Source organism: Macrobrachium rosenbergii, chromosome 10 (genome assembly GCF_040412425.1).
Source record: "Macrobrachium rosenbergii isolate ZJJX-2024 chromosome 10, ASM4041242v1, whole genome shotgun sequence".
Taxonomy (NCBI): Eukaryota; Metazoa; Arthropoda; class Malacostraca; order Decapoda; family Palaemonidae; genus Macrobrachium; species Macrobrachium rosenbergii.
In genome coordinates this window covers 73,441,898-73,462,193 of record NC_089750.1, presented here as the reverse complement: position 1 = coordinate 73,462,193, position 20,296 = coordinate 73,441,898, and the positions used below count along the sequence as shown (strand labels likewise).

Sequence of the window (20,296 nt, the reverse complement as noted above, 5' to 3'; positions counted from 1 at the left end):
TATATATATATATATGTGTATATATATATATATATATATATATATATATATATATATATATATATATATATATATATATATATATATATATATATATATAATGAAGAATGGCGCCACTGTGGTCAGATTACTCTACGGTACGTAGCGTCTCGAGGGTAGGGACTTATCAACGATAAGCCCCCCCCCCTCCTATTTTACCTTTATTATCATTTAAAAGGCTTGCCAATCGAAGCCACAGGGGAAGCTTAAAATAATAAACGACCGAGTGCCGCGCACTTCCGTGTAAAAAACGCATCTCTGTACCCCGAAGATGTGTTAATTACACGAAAGCGCCTGAAATAAATTGTTTTAATGATTTAAGCATCTTCTTACCTGTAATTAGAGACATCGCGGAATCTGCAGAGCTCGATTTTCAGTTCCGTGTAAACACCTGGAAAACTGCATTCCATAATTATCCTGATTGCCTTCGTTAATTCAATGCAAGAGTATTGTTTACATATGGCCCCCCGCCGTTCTTCAGTCTGGGCATCATCTTGCTGCCGCGGAATAATTATCGAGAGAATCGCGATTATTAATAGTTTGTTTCTTTTAGCTTTTTCAAAATTCTCTTTCGTTTTTGGAGGCGGCAGGTTCGTTAGCTATCAAATGAAGGAAGAAGGAAAGGAGCACATGAGATAAGATACGCGATGGAGTCGCGGTTTAATCATGTAAACAGTAAACGTTTGCAGACGTAACGTACACAAGACGTTCGTAAACATAGCGTAAACAAAACGTTTGCAAACGTAACGCAAGCAGTAAATGTTTACAAACGTAACTTAAACAAAACGTGTGCAAACTTAACGTAAACACAGTGTTTGCGGACATAATGTAAACAAAACGTTTGCAAACGTAACTTAAACAAAACGTTTGCAAGCTTAACGTAAACACAAAGTTTACGGACATAATGTAAACAAAACGTTCGCAGACTTAACGTAAACTCAAAGGTTGAGGACATAATGCAAACAAAGCGTTGGCAAACTTAACGTAAACACGAAGGTTGCGGACATAATGTAAACAAAACGCTTGAAGACTTAACTTAAACACAAAGTTTGCGGACATAATGTAAACAAAGCGTTTGCAAACGTAATATAAACAGTAGCCGTTTGCAAATGTAACGTAAACAAAATGTTTGCAAACTTAACGTAAAATTTTGCAAACGGGACGAAACCTAATAAGAGAAAACAACAAAGAAAAGCGAAGGAGATTAAACAATTAGAATTATTCAAACGAGACAACTGCGCATGCGCATTCAAATACCTTTTCCTTTTTTTTAATGTAAAGGACGCCACACTGCCCCCCCCCCACACCCTCCAATTTCCATTTCGTGCATTCCAGATATTTTTTCTTTTAGTTTTAACATATTATTTCCTCCCATTTCATTCATTCCAAAATCCCTTTTTTATTTTTTTAGCTTCAATTTATTATTTTTTTTTAAGGTCTCTGGAATTTAGGCTTGATGTCCAAGGTCCCTTGGTCTCCAATTCGGACCAGTTTCATTTCGGCGTCCGCCTTCCTGAAGACTTCTTCTTCTTCTTTTTCTTCTCCTGGGGCACCTTTCTTTTATTCCCTGTCTGTGTGCCAAGTCGCCTCTCTGTTTCTTCTTTTTTTTTTTTTTACTCCCTTTATTCAGTGGATTTTCTCCACTCCTCCGGGTTTTCTCTGCATACAAACCTCGCGCAATACTCTGAGAAGAAGAAGAAGAAGAAAAAGAAGAAGAGGGAGAAGAAGAAGAAGGAGAAGATGAAGAAAAAGAAGAAGAGGGAGAAGAAGAAAAAGGAAAAGAAGAAGAAATAGGAGAAGAAGAAGAAGAAGAAGCAGAAGAGGGAGAAGGAGAAGAAGAAGAAGAAGAAAAAGAAAAAAGAAGAAAAAGGAGAAGAAGAAGAAGAAGAGGGAGAAGGAGAAGAAGAAACAGAAGAGGGAGAAGAAGAAGAAGAAAAAGAAAAAAGAAGAAGAAGGAGGAGAAGCAGAAGAAGAAGAAGAAGAAGAAGAAGAAGAAGGAGCAGAAGAAGAAGAAGAATGTAAGAATAAGAAGAAAGAAGAGACAGGTCCAGGAAAATGTCCAATTGACAGACGGCGCCTCTTATTGCCGCGGAGGAGGAGGAGCAAAGGTCTTTGATGTCAAGAGAACGTAGGGATTGTGCCTAAGATTAACTCCATCGGTGTAGCTGCGTTGGAAGTGTAGGTGTAGTAAGGGAGTAGCTTTGATGAAAACGGGTGTAGGTGTAGGTGTATATAGGTGTAAGGGGTAGCTACGAGACTACTCAGGGCTCTTGACAATGGAAGCTCACCTTGTTTACGCCGTCTAAAGGAACTGGTCGCTTCTTGCCATCTTGTTTTGCTAACTCTTAGGTCACATGGCTTGTGAAGGTGGATTATTGGTGGTGCCGCATCAAATGGAGATCGCAGTTCGAGACCGCGGTTCGAGACCATACCGCAGTTTAAGATCGTAGTTCGAGACCGGGGTTCGAGACCATATCGCAGTTCGAGACCGGGGTTCGAGACCGTACTTTGATTCCGGAGTTCGAGTCAGTGGTTCGAGACCTCAGTTCGATCCGCGATGGGGTGCAGCCAGGTTAGGGAAGAGTATGGCGGTTGTAACTTTATCCCAAAAAACTCGCGAGAAAAAAATTGTTATATATATATAATGATATACAGTATATATATATATATATATATATATATATATATATATATATATATATATATATATATATATATATATATATATATATATATATATACACACACACACTCATATTAAAGAAAAGAAATATTTATGAAATATTAAATATGATTTCATAATTAGCGTGTGGAGTTGCAAGCATAGTAATTCAAATCCTAACAAACCTTAAACAACGCGAATAACTATCCTTTAAAAGAAGCTTCAATAAAGTAAGAGAGAGAGAGAGAGAGAGAGAGAGAGAGAGAGAGAGAGAGAGAGAGAGATCCCGGAAGTTTTAATCTCGATCTCCTCCGTATGGAAAATTGATACCCATTATTATATTTCCTGTTTGTGTATGTTTGAGTTTGTGAGTTTGTGTGGCATTGCCAGGTGTTTGTGTGTGCGTTCGATTTGCTCGCCCGCTTGTTGCCGATGGGTGTATGTTGTATGTTGTTGTATGTTGTATGCTATTGTTCTAAGCTGCGTCACACTTAGAAGTGTTTCATGACCGGAAGCGAGCGAATAGCTTACCTGCACAACAGGTATAAGTGCGACTGTAAGGAGAGAGAGAGAGAGAGAGAGAGAGAGAGAGATTGTTGTTAATTAAGTCTTAGCCAATTAGATGGCAATGAACTGCTTATTAACTGCCAATGATAATCCATCCCAATTAGAGCTGCGGTATCTTGACTCTCATAGGCTCTGTGTGCTCTGCGACGAGAGAGAGAGAGAGAGAGAGAGAGAGAGAGAGAGAGAGAGAGAGAGAGAGAGAATATGTTCCGAAATAAAGATATGTCAGGGGAATAGGTTAGGGGAGAGAGGGAGAGAAACGCTATGGTTCGAAATGAAAATGTATCCTGGGAACAGGTCAGAGAGAGAGAGAGAGAGAGAGATTATGTTTCGAAATAAAGATATGTCAGGGGAATAGGTCAGGGGAGAGAGAGAGAGAGAGAGAGACAGACTATGATTCGAAATGAAAACCTATCAAGGGATCAGGTCAGGAATATTTCCGTGTATGTTTCCATAGAAAGTTTATAAAAAAAAAAAAAAGAAGATATATTAATGCCTATAAATAAAAAGGGGAATTAATTCTAAACGCTCGTTCAGTTCATATTGAAATTCATTATTGAAATGAATGCGACTTATCTTAGATTTTTACCTTGTATACATTAATAAAAGAATAGGTGTATTCTGCTTTATCGTTGTATTTATATATATATTTCATTTAAGCTGACAATATTTACTTTACTTTGAGGAAAAATTCAAGTTTATATCAGCTTTTATTGTTGTTTTTATTTATATAATTTCATTTAACCCTAAAAATTCCATATGCTTTCATTTATGTTCATTTTAGCATGACGTTCTTGATAGTCACTCTAATTTCCTTTGGAAGAATGTTATTTTTGCTTAACTTTACTCCAAGTCAAAATCTCGCCGAAGGGGCTTAGCACCGTCATTGTACCTCACGTGGTGCACTGTAGGCGTTCCTCAAGATTCTTTGCAGCGTCCCTTCCTTCGGCCCCTAGCTGCAACCTCTTTCATTCCTCTTACTGTATCTCCGTTCATATTCTTTCTTTACCAACTGATTTCCCCCCTCTCTAACAATTGTTTCAAAGTGTAGCTGCGAGGTTCTGTTCCTGTTACACTTCTCAAACCTTCTCTAATCTCGAAATAGGTCCAGTTCCAAGTCAGAACCCCCCGTTGGAAATATAATAACAACAGGTGTTGCTGTGGTGAGCTACCTGAGTGCCGTATCACCTACTGTCTTGAATGACAGGACTGCACCGCTACTAAGTTGCTAGTTGCTATTGATTCTCTTAAGCTAGGCAGCTCATAACCGCTCTAGGCTGGTTATTAATTTAAAAGACTGCAGCGACTGGTCTCAAGCGTGACTTCGGATGAAAAGCACAACGCCTTGCAAAGAATATGGCCTGGCTGCGTGCATGCTTAGGCGTACATTGTGCATACGTAAGTATATCACCGTAGCGAAGAGATATTGAAGATTAGTGTGTGTGTGTATATATATATATATATATATATATATATATATATATATATATATATATATATATACATATACTATATATAAATATACATATATTTATACTATATACTGTATACTGTATATATATTCACACATATATATTACTCACGTTGGCAATAGCAGGGAAATAGGTACCTGACGATTACTAGACTCTGGTGGGTCGCATCCAGGATTCAGAAGGAGATAGGGCTTGCAACCTCATCCGAGAAAGACTTTCTGAAAACCTGGGGAAAGAATAACATAATGACATAATAAATTCATATTAAAAATGGCGTCGCAAGAACAATGGTCACCGATGGATAGTCAGTTCACTATCAATGAAACCAATTTATTAAGGAGAAAATTTCTCTGTAAAGTATTTTCAAAAACAAAAAAAAATATGAGAAAAAATACGACATAGGTAAATCTAAAGGTTATTGACAGTTCTCCATTAATTATTTACAGTAAGCTGTTATTGATTCGTAATATATTTCGTAAAAAAAAAAAGAAACAAGTCGACTTAACAAAGGGCAGTTAGCGTTCATTACGAAATGCTGGTTCAAATAAATATTGAAGTCTGGCGAAGCTGAAATTATTTCGATTCGTTCATTTGGATTGATAGGACAGAGGGAGAGAGAGAGAGAGAGAGAGCGAGAGAAAAAGAGAGACTATGATTCGAAATGAAAATATATCAGGGGAATATTTATGAGAGAGAGAGAGAGAGAAGTTAAGAACCATACACCTGAGCATGAAAGTAAAAAAATTAAATTACAAGAAATAAATAAATAAAGGTACGGGTATCCTTAGCGTGAAATCGACAACCCACAGACATTGATGCATGCCTGTCCCACAGAAATCACTAAATATACGCTAATACGCGCAACAACATAGGGCCTGTTATGTATATATTCCAAAGAAATCATTCAGTATACTATACGCTTATGCGCACAGCAACATAGGCCCTGTTATATGTCCAGAAATCATTCAATATACGCATATACGCACAGCAACATAAGCCCCCGTTATATATATGTCCCAAAGAAATCGTTCAATATACGCACAGCAACGTAGATCCTGTTATATATTATGTCCCAAAGAAATGATTCAATATACGCATATACGCACAGCAACATAGATCCTGTTATATATATATATCCCAAAGAAATCATTCAATATACGCATATACGCACAGCAACATAGGCCCCGTTATATACTGTATATGTCCCAAAGAAATCATTCAATATACGCATATACGCACAGCAACATAGGTCCTGTTATACTCGTATATAGGTACCACAGAAATTAAATATACGCATAGCAACATAAGCCCCTCTAATATATATGGAGAGAGATTATATTGACAGGCTCAACAAGTAGCAACGCTTTCACTTTCGTACGCTTTGTGAGGCAACAACCAAACTTGTTATCACAATAGTTCCAGCTAAAGTTATAAGGGTTGTTAGTCCGCTGGCGGTAAGATAATTTGTGTGGTGATATATATATATATATATATATATATATATATATATATATATATATATATATATATATATATATATATATATATATATATATATATACATACACTCTCGGTTGTCGTTCTATCCATCTCCTCCTCCGCCTTCCCCGTGGGGAGGCGTAATTATCGGCTGCAAGAGGTCGTTGGGATGATGTTCAATATGCACGTAAGGGGAAGAATGCAGAGAGAGAGAGAGAGAGACTATGATTTAAAATAAAAATCTATCAGAGGAATAGGTTGGGGGGAGAGAGAAAGAGAGAGAGAATATGATTTAAAATAAAAATATAACAGGGAATAGGTTGGGGCAGAGAGAGAGAGAGAGAGACTATGATTTAAGATAAAAACATATCTAGGGAATAGGTTGAGAGAGAGAGAGAGACTATGATTCGAAGTGACAATATATCAGGGGAATAAGTGTGTGAGAGAGAGAGAGAGACAGACAGAGACTATGATTTAAAATATAAATGTATCAGGGGAATAGGTTCGGAGAGATAGAGATAGAGAGAGAGACATTATATTAATGTGCTGATGTTGAATGTTGTATGTGAGGGGGGGGGTGAACGCGCCTCGAAGTCTGGAAATGTTGTTTGAGAATATTATCTGGTAATACGAGTATTATCTTCGAATATTATCTGTTGCAGGTGATTTTTATCTCCTGAATGGATTAAGGGAGTAGTCAGGAGTGACTTTTTAACTTTTTCTCAGAATCAGAGAACTCATTGCAATGATAGTGGTATTGGTAGATGGAATTAGTTGTATGTATGTATGTATGCATGTATGATTGCTTTTATATATGAATATATGTATGTATAAGTTTTTGTTTTCGAACTCTCAGCCCTCCTTGTAATAACAGTGGTCGTAGTAGATGAAATTTAGTATGTATGTATGTATACATTTATGTATTTATGCATATATGTATGTATGTATGTTTGTGTGGATGTATGTATATATAAATTTTCTTTCTCAAACTCACGCCAAGTTCTATAACAATGGCCTTTGTAGCCTTAACAGTTTAAATGTATGTATGTATCTGTGTATGCATGTATGTGTGTATATATGTATGTATGTATGTATAAATTTCCGTTCTCACACACACACATTTCTATAACAATGGCCTTTGTAGCCTAATTGGTTTAAATCTGTATATGTATGAATGCATGTATTTGTGTGTGTGTGTGTATGTATGTATGTATGTATGGATGCAGGGTCTAAATTACTTAGCCCGTGCATGAGAGCGGGAGATGAAGGCACGAGGGAAGCACAGCAGTCCTCCCTTCAGAAATCAATACGTTTTAAGTGATAACGATTTCCTTATCTTCCCGAAATTATGCCGTGTACTGATTAGACTCCAGTTTGATTCGGGCCGTGTATATACTCGTACATGTCTATACACACATTATACATGTATGTATATATGCATGTATTAATGTATTCATATATATATATATATATATATATATATATGTATATATATATATATATATATATATATATATATATATATATATATATATATATATATATGTATATACGAGTCTATAATCATATACATATACATACACATATCCTGTATATTTATATACATATAGAGTATGCAAGGAACATAAGCGAACTAAAAAAAAAGGCTTCGTCATTATTTTTCCCGCATATCAATATTGCTCAATACAAAACGCGAATTGACTGGTTCCGATTCGGCCATCGGAAAAAAAATATATAAAAAAATAAATAAATAAAAATACAAACACACAAACATTGAAGCGTTTGACCTTTCAAGTGGGTTCGTATTTGCCTGTGTGTCCGGCCTGCATTCGGGTATGGCAAACACACACACACACACACACACACACACATACACACACACTGACAGATTGCGTCCGTTTAAACCCGATCACAAAAGGCTGTGATTAAAAAACGGGATGGGATATCTCTGCTTATCCTCATTTTCAGTCAGATTGGATGTTATAGCTGCTTTTGGCCTCTTAATTAAAGCTCATTGCTCGACGCTTGCTTGGCTGCCTGGGAGAGAGAGAGAGAGAGAGTTCGACTTTTGTGCGAAGTTCGTTCGCCAGAGCTATATTGTTCTCGTCTGAAAACAGGGAAGATAATTCGGTGCTGTTTATTTTATTATTTTTTTTTAAGTAGCTTTTTTTATTTTATTTTTTTTAAGTAGCTTCGTGTTAATTTTTTTTCCAATTCATTTCTATTTCTTCTATGAAATTTTAAGTGTGTTTATATTTTTTTTTTTCACAAAGAAATTAAATCATTTCAGTTCTAGTTCTTTTATTATTTTGTAAGTATGTTTTATTTTATTATTATTTTTTTAAGTAGCTTCGTGTTAGTTATTTTTCCAATTCATTGCTATCTCTTTTATTAAATTTTAAGTTTACTTATATTCTTTTCTTAACAAAGAAATTAAATGATTTCAATTCTACTTATTTTTTTTATTTTGTAAGTATTTTTATTTTATTATTTTTTTAAGTAGCTTCGTGTTAGTTATTTTCTAATTCATTGCTATTTTTTTTAAATTAAATTTTAAGTATGTTTATATTCTTTTTTTTTTACAAAGAAATTAAATCATTTCAATTTCTGTTGTTTTATTATTTTGTAGGTTTTTGTTCTTGTTTTTCAAGAAAATTAAATAAATTCATTGTTATTTCTTTTATTATTTTTAAGTTCGTTTTTATTTTTGTTTTAAAGAAATAAACAAATTCATTGCTTGCCCTTTTATTCAAATACGTTTTTATTCTTGTTTTTTTTTTATTCATTGCTATTTGTTTAATCGTTTTTAAAGTACTTTTAATCCTTGAGAAAAAAAATTCTTGGTTATTTCTTTTATTGCTTTTTAAGTAAGATTTTTCTTGTTAAAAAAATTGAATAAATTCATTGCTACTTCTTGTATTAGTTTTTTAATGTGATTTTATTCTTGTTTTTGGAAAAAAATAAATTCTTTGCTAGTTACTTTATTATTTTTTAATATACGTTTTTATTCATGTTTTCAAAAAATTTGAGTGCTATTTATTTTATTTTTCTAAATAGATTTTTATTCCTGTTTAAAAAAGTTCAGTGCTACTTCTTTTATTATTTTATAAATAAATTTTTATTCCTGTTTAAAAAAGTTCAGTGCTATTTCTTTTCTTATTTTTTTTAAATAAATTTTTATTTCTGTCTAGAAAAGTTCAGCGCTATTTCTTTTATTATTTTTTAAAATAAATTTTTATTCCTGTTTAAAAAAGTTCAGTGCTATTTCTTTTATTATTTTTTTTAAATAAATTTTTATTCTTGTTCAAAAAAGTTCATCGCTATTTCTTTTATTATTTTTTAAAATAAATTTTTATTCCTGTCTAAAAAAGTTCAGTGCTGTTTCTTTTATTATTTTTCAGTATTTTATGTCTTGGATTCAAAGTTTTGAAATTCTGGATGAAATTTCTGTAGATTAAGCAAATGTATATCTGAAATTTGTGGTTTTATATTTGTAGATTTTTATATTTAAAAAATTTATAAACCATAAAACATACACACACACACAAGGTTGAATCGTATATTTGCATTATTTCCAGTTACTTGAACTGCTTTTTTAAAAGAAAAAAAGAAGGTATTTGAAATTTTATCAATCAATCACAATGCTCTTTTTTTTTTTTTTTTTTTGTTTCGTGATTTTAATTTTTTTCATTACATTTTTTTTTTGTCGGAAATCCTTCGGTAAATGAAAGAAAGAGAAATAAATCGATCAATCAGTCACAATGCTTTTTTTTTCGTGATTTTATTTTTTTCATTATATTTTTTTGGTCGGAAATCCATCGGTAAATAAAAAAAAGGGAAACAAATAGGTCGATCAATCACAATGCCTAATTTTTTTTGTGTGTGGTTTTATAATTTTTTCATTATTTTTTTTTTGTCACAAATCCTCCAGTAAATAAAAAAAAGGCAAATGAATTTATCAATCAATCAGTCATTCACAATGCTCTTTTTTTCATATTTTTTGTCGGAAATCCTTTCGTAAATAAAAAAGAAAAAGACAAATTGATGAATCAACCACATTGCTCATTTTTTCGTGATTTTATCTTTTTTCCATATTTTTTTGTCGCAAATCCATTGGTAAATAAAAAAAATCACAATTTTTTTGTTTTGTGATTTTATTATTTTGTTATATTTTTTTGCCGGAAATCCTTCAGTAAATAAAAAAAAGAGGAAATCACAATGCTATTTTTTTGTTTCATGATTTTATAAATTTCTTTTGGTCGGAAATCCTTCGGTAAATTAAAAAAAAAAAAAAAAAAATCTCAATGCTCTCTTTATTGTTTTGTAATTTTTTGTCGGAAATCCTTCAGTAAATATAAAAAAAGATAAATCACAATGACCTTTTTTCTGTTTCGTGATTTTATTTTATTTTTTATATTTTTTTCAGAAATCCTTCGGGACATAAAAAAAGAGAAAAATCTCAATGTTTTTTTTTTGCTTCATGATTTTATTTATTTATTTTTTTTTTTTTTTGTCAGAAATCCTTTGGTACATAAAAAAGAGAAGAATCACAATGCTTTTTTTTTGTGATTTAATTTTTTTTCTGTGGTCGGAAATCCTTCGGTAAATAAAAAAAAAAAGAAATCCCTTGAAACTCTTGGTAAGGATTCCGTCTGCCAAAGCCACTCTCTCCATCTTGGACTGATGTTGACAGATCGCAGTCTCTGCTTTTGGGTAAATATGTGATTTTGAAACGTTAAAAAAAGAATAAAAACTAAAATGCAAAAAAGGATAGATTTCATGAAATATGTAAAAAAAGAGCGTGTAAATAAATATTCTAGATGTGTCTGGGTAACTATGCTCTAGAAATTTAATGAAATGATGATGAAATTGTATGAATAGAAGAAAATAAGAATATTCCTGATGCATAGTCTGTCAAAAGGAAATAATAATAATAATAATAATAATAATAATGATAATAATAATAGTCTGTCACATTATTCCGATTAATCGCCACTTGGTCCTGGTAATGAAACCTCTAATTATACATCAGAATCAATACAACATTACTATGTGCAGCCGATTATTTTTCACTCTTATTCATTAACAAGAAACCCGCCAATTATATTTGACAATAAATATAAATGAATAATTCCGATAAAAAAAAAGAAAGTCACTGTCTTCATTTCCCTGCTTCCTTCCACATTCACAGAATAATCTAGAATGCGCTAGAGGACAGTTTAATTTTTTTCTTCTTTTTTTTCTCCGTTTTAATACTTCGCTTGACCTTTGAAACGTGCCAAAATTCTCCAGCCTCTTCTTTCCCTTTGAGAGAGATATATATGCGGAGGTGGGTATAACAACCTTTTTTTTTTTTTTTTAAGACTTTCCGTTCCTCTTCTCTTTTTTTTTTATTTTCCTCTTTTTACGTTTTTACTCACACTCCTTCACTCCATTTTTACGCGTCTTTTCCCGTCTCTTGAAGTCTTTTTTTTCTTTTTTTTTTTTTTTTTTTAGTTTCCTGTGAAAGAAAACTATTGTGCCGACTTTGTCTGTCCGTCCGCACTTTTTTCTGTCCGCACTTTTTTCTGTCCGCACTTCTTCTATCCGCACTTTTTTCTGTCCGCACTTTTTTCTGTCCGCACTTCTTCTATCCGCACTTTTTTCTGTCCGCACTTCTTCTATCCGCACTTTTTTCTGTCCGCACTTCTTCTGTCCGCACTTCTTTCTGTCCGCCCTCAGATCTTAAAAAACTACTGAGGTTATATGGCTGCAAATTGGTATGTTGGTCATCCACCCTCCAATCATCAAACATACCAAATTGCAGCCCTCTAGCCTCAGTAGTTTTTATTTTATTTTATTTAAGGTTAGCCATAATCGTGCTTCTGGCAACGATATAAGATATGCCACCACCGAGCCGTGGTTAAAGTCTCTTGGGTTGCGGCTCATGCAGCATTATACCGAGACCACCGAAAGATAGATCTATTTTCGGTGGCCTTGATTATACGCTGTAGCGGCTGTACAGAAAACTCGATTGCGCCGAAGAAACTTCGGCGCACTTTTTACTTGTTTAGTTTTGCTTTTCATGATTGGTCGGCTTGTTTCGAGAATGCTGTGGGACTATTGAAGACTTTTCCTTGTTGTTGTTCTTCTTCTTCTCCTTCTTCTTCTTCTTCTTTTATTTTCCTCTTTTACGTTCTTACTTAATCTTCTTCACTCCATTTTTACGCGTCTTTTCCCATCTCCCGAAGTCTTTTTTAATTTTGGTTTTCACGATTAGTAAGTTTGTTTCAAGAACGCTGCGCAGAGATTGAGATATCGCCTGAGAAGGACAGATAGCTGTAATGAAACAGCCACTTCAGAAGATATTTTCTATCGACAGCCATTTCCAAATTCTTTTATGGATGTTTATGACTCGAGATGGTTGCTTTTGTTTACTAACTGGATGTTTTGTGTCGTTCGGACTTAATTTAGCTGCAATGGAGAAATGACAACTATTTGTTTCTGGACTAAATATTCTGGATACTTCGCTTTCGTCATACCACATTCACACTGGGCACTGATCTAATTGAGCTCTCAGGGTACAATAGAAATGCTTAAACGAGAAGAGGGGTATACCGGCATCATCATCATCATCATCATCATCATCATCATCATCTTCATCTCCATCACCATCAAAGGGTTTATTTTTGGATGCCCTTTTACGGGGCATCATTAGCTCCGAGGGGAGGCTCGCCATTTATTTGAGTGCTCTTGAATAAACGATTCTTTTATGTTGTAGCTGTTTTAGATCTGATTCGTCCTCTGTTTCACCCTCTGACTTTCTCTTATGATTTTCTTGGTTACACACTGAAGATAAAGTGAAGCAGATAAGTAAAGAATGTTAAGTGGGAGCTGGGAATGTACACGTCCGATCGCTACCGGAACCAAAACCAAAATGAGAACGAATTTGGGAGTGGCCGAGTGGCCCCGAGGCAGGAGCGACTCAGGGTCCAATATGGCCGCCGCTTCTAGATCTTCTTCCAATCCGTGCAGCGGTTCTCCCTCGGCAACCTGTAGCGAACGAGAGATTGACGGCAGAGGGAGGAAGGGTACAGGAAAGACAAAATGAGAGAATTATGCTGTGTGGGCAGCCCTTTGCACTTCGTTTGCATGGGGGCGACCATTTTATGTAATGCATGCTATCGAACCCTTTATTAAGGTAAATTCGTGAAATAAGTCTTAATTGGTCGAAGGGAAGGTTTCAAGTGATTCCGATTTTAATCGTAGCTTTGTAATATAGGCAAGAATTTGGGTGAATTTCAAAAATTTACCCAAGGGACCTACGTCACAAAACCCACCCACCGTATCTTGCTTTAGAATAGAGTAGAATATAGAATTTGGACCAAAGGCCAACCGCTGGGACCTATGATGAGGGCAATCAGCGCCGAAAGGGAAATTGAGAGTAATAAGGTTTGAAAGGTGTAACGGGAGGGAGGGTGGGGGGGGGGGGATACCTCGCATTTGCATTATGAAACAATTGTTAGGAGAGGGTTGAGGAAAGTATGATGGAAGAAAGAGAATATGAACGGAGGTACAGTAAAAGCAATGAAAGGGGTAGCAGCTAGGGAAATATAAGTCCTAACTATATATTAAGCATCGTCTGTGACCTGAATGTTACCTAGTGGTACCTTGCGCCCAGAAAATCATGACAGTAAAAGAAAAATTTCTCCACGTTTTAAAAATCAAATTTCATGTAAATAATAAACGCAACGAATAAAAATCAAAACGATCTAGTGGTCACAATCTTGACTAAATTCAGCAAGCGGTTTTCGTTAATGTCGCAGAAATCGTGAAACAACCATTTTCTTTGAATAGTCTTCCATGTCGTTGGCAAAGTTGCCTGTGAGAAACTTGTACACGAGCTTGATAATACTGTCCTTTTGGGGGGGGGGGGGCGCATGCGTGGAAATCTTGCGCAGTGTGGAATTTTTATTTTATTGTTTTTTTTTTGCGTCACCTGATGTCAAGGTCTGTTTACCTTTTTTTTGTGTCGCTTAATTTTTCCTGAGACTAAATAATAAAGATAACATTACTGTTGATATTGGCAAAGAATATCGGTCCTTCTCTTGAAAATGAAAACCTAGCTCTACGTAATAATCCCCTTGTTATTTTCCGTAATGTTTATTTGCGGTTTTTAGTTTTCTGTTAAAGAAAACTATTGTTCGGGCTTTGTCTGTCCGTCTGCACTTTATTCTGTCTGCACTTTTTCTGTCCGCCCTCAGATCTTACAAACTACTGAGGCTAGAGGGCTGCAAATTGGTATGTTGGTCATCCACCCTCCAGTCATCAAACATACCAAATTGCAGCCCTCTGGCTTCAGTAGTTTTTATTTTATTTAAGGTTAACGTTAGCCATAATCGTGCGCCTGGCAACGATATAGGCCAGGCCACCACCGGGCCGTCGTTAAAGTTTCATGGGCCGCGGCTCGTACAGCATTATACTGAGACCACCGAAAGATAGATCAATTTTCGGTGGCCTTGATTATACGATGTACAGAAAACTCAAGTGCGCTGAAGAAACTTAGGCGCATTTTTTACTTGTTTTTTTTTATTGAGTTTTCAAATACCCGGTAATGGTTCTTAACGATTTTCCATTTCGAGTTTATGTGACGAAACTGCGCTGTGCTTGTGTGTTTTTTTTCTTTTTTTTTGTAAACCTTCCTCTTACCAAAGTTTGCTTGCAAGCAATGTCCTTGAGGGAAGTTTTCGGCTTGCATTCTTTTCAATAATTTGTGTAGTGATTCTTGTTTGAAGTTTGTGTAATGTTCACACTGAAAGTTAATCGCGTTATGGGAAATTTCAAGCTCTCTCTCTCTCTCTCTCTCTCTCTCTCTCTCTCTCTCTCTCTCTCTCTCTCTCTCTCTCTCTCTTTAAAACGTCCTTGTAACCTGTGTTGAAAGTCGTTGCGTTAGAAGTTATTTTATTAAAATTATATATTTATATATATATATATATATATATATATATATATATATATATATATATATATATATATATATATATATGCTTTCTGTGTGTTTGTATATATATGTGTATATATATGTATATATTCGTATATATATACATACGTACATCACAAGGCGTCACGAAATGAATTGATTGGATCTCGTTAAGTGTCTTATAATTTATTAACTATTATTATTTTTAATTTATATTTTGTTTTCTTGTTATTTTAATGCTTATTGGTATTTTTGTTATTTTTATTCACATATATCATTTTTACTTTTATCCTCTTGAGTTTTTATGTTTTTATTTATATTCCAATATTGTCATTTTTGCATATTTATTTGTATTGTCACTATTTTTTATTTTTTTTCAATAGTCGCTCTAACTTCATCGAACTCATCTTTCAAAATAAGTTGAAAGACAAAATACACTGAAATCAGTGTCACAGATTTTAGAGCAATGGTCAGGTTCCTTACCGACCTCATACGTCCAGGTATCATATTACAATAAAAATATATATATAAAATAAAGACCACAAGCCACTCTAACGTTTTTTATATTCGGGGCAATACTGACCAAGAATCAAAGAAGGCTGAAGAAGTTCTGCGAAGGAAATCATTTCTAAATTTTGGAAAAGGAAGTTTAATAAAAAAAAAAGGGGGGGGAAATATGTGCAGCGTTAACTTTCAAGGAAAGAGAATAACAATTTTAGTTCTTGTTACCTGCGCGAAAGAAGTTGCAATAATACAGTTCCGTTCTCAACTGTCTTGTCTGTAGGCCTGTCTCAGTGTCTGCGTTTACCTTTAATAGAATATCTGAAGAATAGGCGAAGGGAATTGGATAAAACTTGCCAGTTGTCTTCATTAGGCAGTCCTCTTAAAGTTAGCAAATTTTTAGAAGAATTAACCCTTGAGTTGACGAGTTGTCACACTGAAAACTATCCGAATTCTTAAAAGGACAGGTGAAGGGAATTTGATGGGAATTGCCAGTTATCTTCATGAGTCAATATAAAAATATAAAAATCATAAAATTATAATAAAAATAGCAAAATTGAAAAATAATAAAAGTAAAAATTATATGTGCAAGAATAAAAATCATAAAAAAATCTTGAGATGAGCAGCTTTTGAGAGAAATTGACTTTTGAGTAGAAGAGTTATAACAATTGAAAACTATCTGAACTCTTGAGACAATTTCTCCCAAATTTCAAGTATCTCGAAAGGGTCCCGCGATGCATATACCTGCTAATTTTCACGGAATTTGTCTGTCCTGTTCTGGAGATATCTTGCTAAGTCGCTAAATAATCGTGAATATTTTCAGAATCCGTGGAACAGTAGTTCGGCCTTTCGTTGTTGCAATAGTGAAAGTATAATTGATACAAAGCACGTTGCAGAGGAAGAATAAGTGTTGCAATGATCAGAGGTATCTGGCAACCCTCAATTTACCTGCAATACTTAGACAGATCCATAAGGGAATGGAATACAATCATGATAGAATTGAAATACGCTGACGAACATGCTCAAATGAATACATACACTCGTGTATGTATGTATGTATGTATATATATACATACATACATACATATTCATATATATATATATATACACACACACACACACACACACACACACACACACACACACTTCTAAGTTAGCTCTACGGATGAAACTGCCAATCCACATACCGTTCGCCATCCCCGACGACAGCGGCGGCCCGCAACCGTCGACTCATCACCAGGTACATACACAATTCGCCGCTGAAGCCAACGGAAACACATGATTAAGTTTCATGGAACCTTTCCCATGTCGGTCCGCCCTCGCCTCGGGGAAGGAAGTAAGACTGTGCAAATGTGTTTGCATCAAAAGGAATGGTCAGGTTTACTCTTAATATTCGCTATTCTTTATTTTTGCGTTGTTCCAAAAGCGTATTTGTATCAAGAAGCCAAGGATGATTAGTATCAGTGTTTTATTATGATCTTCAGTTATCTTTTATTTTTTCTTTCGCGAGGTTTATTACTAAATTCTTTATTCCCGGTCGAAGTTTGAACATATTACCGTCGTTATTCGATCAGCGAATCCTCAGGAAGTAACGGAAGTGGAAATAACAGAACGCGTGGTAGAGATTTACTTCTGCCAGAGGCTGCATTGGAATGGGGTTAATCAGTTCATAACGAGGTCTACAGGTGTGACAATTACAAGATAATTACGAGGCAGCATGTCATCGTTTGCGGGTTAATTCGAATATCAGAGCACCCGTCTGTAAAAGAACGAAGGTTTCGTTTACCAGAAATACTGTTATTTTCACTCATTACCTTTTAAAACCTTCGGCGGCATCAAATGCACAGGGTATTATGCAAAAAAAATTTTTATATGACAATAAAGCGTTTTCTTCTTTTCCAGTTCAAGTATAGCGGCCGAGGGGGGGCGGGGGGCCGGGGAGGGGCGAAGAAATGCTTTCAGAGAAATGCTTACTTAAGCTTAGAACCCCTCCGGGTTTTAAAACGTAGGAACTTCGTCGTATTCAGACGAAGGCACTACAGTGACGTCCAGACCTCTCTCTCTCTCTCTCTCTCTCTCTCTCTCTCTCTCTCTCTCTCTCTCTCTCTTTCTTTATTTGTTGTAAGTCTCTTTAAACAGTCCATAATTGCTTGCCTGAGGACATTTCCAAAATATACCAGAATATGTTACTGGAACTCCCTAAGATTTTGAAATATATTTACCACCTCGTTCTGGACGGCAGCCGTATCTATTTTCATCTCTGGGTTTTATCGTTGCAACATTGCAACAGGAAGGCATTACGAGAGATATTTCATTTTTGCTATTTACAAAATACCAAAGGTTGCCGCGGGAAGCGTGTCGGAATACGCGGCATTGCATTGAAGATAATGAAATCAGAAAATACGAAAATGGAGCATTTAATGTTATCAGGGTTTCTCATTTTTTCGTGAATGTGGTACACATTGGTTCCCACTGCTCGCCAGGGAACACGCGCATATGTTCCGGCCAAACACGTGTTACCCACTTTAATCACGTAAGATCTCAAAATGCGCAGACTAAGTAAGGATAAGCTTTGCATATGTTATAAGAGCGAACCCAGATTTCTTTCATATTTATTGTTTCATTAAAGGCATTGTCGTTTTTCCCTTGCTTTTTATTTATTGACACTTTCTTTTTTTGATCATCTTAGTATTTAGTTTCTACGGTTTTATTTATATATAAATATAGATTTTGATGTATATCTGTATTAAATGATACTCAGTTATATTCACGAGTTTTGGGCTGTCACAAAAAAAAGGTGTGCTGTTGATGTAACAAGATTCATATTTTAACGTCTTTTTCCTAAGATTCTTCACGGTTCATTACAGCTGGGGGGTGATATTAATTCTCATAAAATAAGCTTATAACAAGGCGTTGTTAATTAGAGCCGAAAATGCTTCGGCGCCTCACGATTCCATTTTAGTGATATTGTTATGACCAGACGTAGTGTTTTGGGGTGTGCCGTTACATAGACTAATTTTCACTGTCGGCATTATGTAGGTAATAAATTGTAGCCCTGAACTTATAGCTAACATTCTTCTATTTGCTGTCTATCGAAAGAAATTGAAAATAGGAAGGAATTTATATATTATATATATAATATGTATACAGTATATACATGGAGTTAATAAAGATAAACAAACACAAGCTAAGGAGGAAGAGAACGAGCAAGGGAGCCGTTTCAAAGGCAAATCCCGTTTACTACTACTACTACTATTACCCCTTTTGTTAAGCAGAACAAATTCACTTTTAATTTTATTTAATTTCTCGTTTCAGTTACCATAACTTTTTATATCACTTCAGGCATTCTAACATCGATATAATGCCGTGAAGATAATGACACCTAATGGCCACTTCCAACTTCCTACGCTGTTCGGATAATTGCCAAAAATTATCAGGAACCCTAGCCCTCTTTTTTTTTTTTTTAATAATTATTGTGATAAGCTCGCACGAAATGTAATTCTAGTTTTGTTTGTTCACGTTGAAAGTATTGTGACATTCATATGCAGTCCCTGAAGAGAGTTGGAAAAGTAGTTTATGTTTCTCTCTCTCTCTCTCTCTCTCTCTCTCTCTCTCTCTCTCTTACTTGTTTGCTTTTTTCACTAAGCTATATCCGTCTGTTCAATTCACTCTGGATAATTACGTTATCTTATTATTATTATTATTATTATTATTATTATTATTGTTGTTGTTTTTTGTTGTTGTTGTTGTTGCTGTTGTTGTTCTGTCGTGAATGGGTGAAAAATTTGCCATAACTTTTCCTATTCTTTAATGGGAAAAGGGAGGAACAACTAATTTCACGCCTTAGCAACAAACTTTCTCTTGGAAAGCTCTAAATGTATAGCAAGAGATAGCCCTATAATTCTTCTTCTTCTTTTTCTTCTTCTTCTATTTATTTTTTATTATCTTTTTTCTTCTTTTTCTTCTTCGTTTCCTTTTTCTTTTATTCTTCATTCTTGTTCTTCCCTTTCTTCTTCATCATCTTCTTTTTCTCCTTCATCATCCTCTTCTTCTTTTTCTTTTTCTTCTTCCTCCTCCTCCTCCTCTTCTTCTTCTTCTTCTTCTTCTATTTTTTATTTTTTTATTCTTTTTTCTTTTTTTCTTCTTGTTCTTCCCTTTCTTGTTCTTCATCCTCTTTTTCTCCTTCGTCTTCCTCTTCTTCTTTTTCGTCTTCTTCCTCCTCTTCTTCTTTCCTTTTTTCTTCTCGTTTTCAGCCGCGCAAAAGCGGCGCCACTACAGTAACTTGTCACAATCGCTCGCCGACCTTTCCACCAGCTCGGAGAGAGAGAGAGAGAGAGAGAGAGACATGTCCACATGGGCTTCAAATATTCAATCACATTCCACGATGTCATCTTTAAATGGGTTCAAATACTCCGTCTAATTTAGAAACTTCATCTTTAAGCGTTGCGATTCTCCGCCTTATCAGACGGACACCTTTCCAGGTAAGAGAGAGAGAGAGAGAAACAATACTAAAAGTGAGAGAAGAGTTTCAGGAGAGAGAAACAATACTAAAATTGAGAGGAGCGAGAAACAACACTAGAATTGAGAGAAAAGTTTCATAAGAGAGAAACAATACTA

The 20,296-nt window shown here is 34.9% G+C and overlaps 1 protein-coding gene across 8 annotated transcripts in view; it reads left to right on the top strand.

The window, feature by feature from the left end:
* The window catches only part of LOC136842868 (dual specificity calcium/calmodulin-dependent 3',5'-cyclic nucleotide phosphodiesterase 1A-like), a 554,681-nt gene that overhangs the window by 424,070 nt on the left and 110,315 nt on the right, over positions 1-20,296 (top strand). The window lies entirely within an intron of this gene.